Source organism: Limulus polyphemus, unplaced genomic scaffold (genome assembly GCF_000517525.1).
Source record: "Limulus polyphemus unplaced genomic scaffold, Limulus_polyphemus-2.1.2 Scaffold583, whole genome shotgun sequence".
Lineage (NCBI taxonomy): Eukaryota > Metazoa > Arthropoda > Merostomata > Xiphosura > Limulidae > Limulus > Limulus polyphemus.
Genome location: NW_013666193.1, coordinates 403,882 through 404,854, shown reverse-complemented (window position 1 = coordinate 404,854; position 973 = coordinate 403,882).

The following is a 973-nucleotide window of genomic DNA, read 5'->3' as shown; positions in this document are numbered from 1 at the left end:
GCACCTTTGGCCATCCAGCTTTCCCATCACATAGACACTATGTGTGCTTGGTATTTTACACCTAGCTGTTAGGACTTTCACGATGGGGGCTGGTGGGTGCCCCTCAACACAACCACTACTGGTCTCCTTGAGGCTGACTTATTGGTAATAGTCTTCTTACGCTGGCTCCTCATATGTCCTTGCTCTCCACAGTTCCAACAACCTTTCTGGGTAGCAGCCTTTCCTGCTGTGGCATTTCCCCGTGTTGAAGTTGCCAGCATTGAGCTCTCTTGTGCCCAGGTTTATTACTGTGCCAGCAAAGTCCCTCAAACTTCTCTGAAAGCTGCTGCCATTGCATCCTGCACAGTAGAGGGGTGTGCTTGCTTCACTTGTATTTTCAGTTGTGATCTTTCCAAGGCGTCTACAAACTGATCCCTCAGCAACAACTTGAGAAGATCGGGTGGTGCAGTTGGGTAGGCCTTGTGTGCCATAATTTCCAAGTCCTGTGCCAGCTCTTGCAGGCTCTCCCCTTTAGCACGGACTCTCGTCCTAAACCTAGCCATGTAGACTTCTGACTGATTGTGAGTTCCATACCTGAGTTCTAAAGCAGCTACCAGTGCTCTATAGTTGTGTCTGTCGTCTGCTGACAACTGCCCAAGTATTTCCAGTGGTTGTCCCTTCAAGCTCGTTGCCAGATATACAGCTTTCTGCTCCTCTGTCCATCCATTCATCTCTGCCAGTAGCTCAAATTGTGCTCTATATGCTTCCCACGGTGCCTTCCCATCGAATTCCTGTGGCTTCCTTCTTACTGAATCACTTCTATTACTGACATTCATATCTGGGATGTGACTTCTAACAGGACTGAAGATGTCAGCATTAGGGTTTAGCTGCGGGCTCTGGAAGGGGCTTGCCATTGTCTGGGGCTGATTAAGTCAATGGTCAATGTATCCGCCTTGTGTAAAAGACAACAGATCGTCCTTTAACGTATCTAATT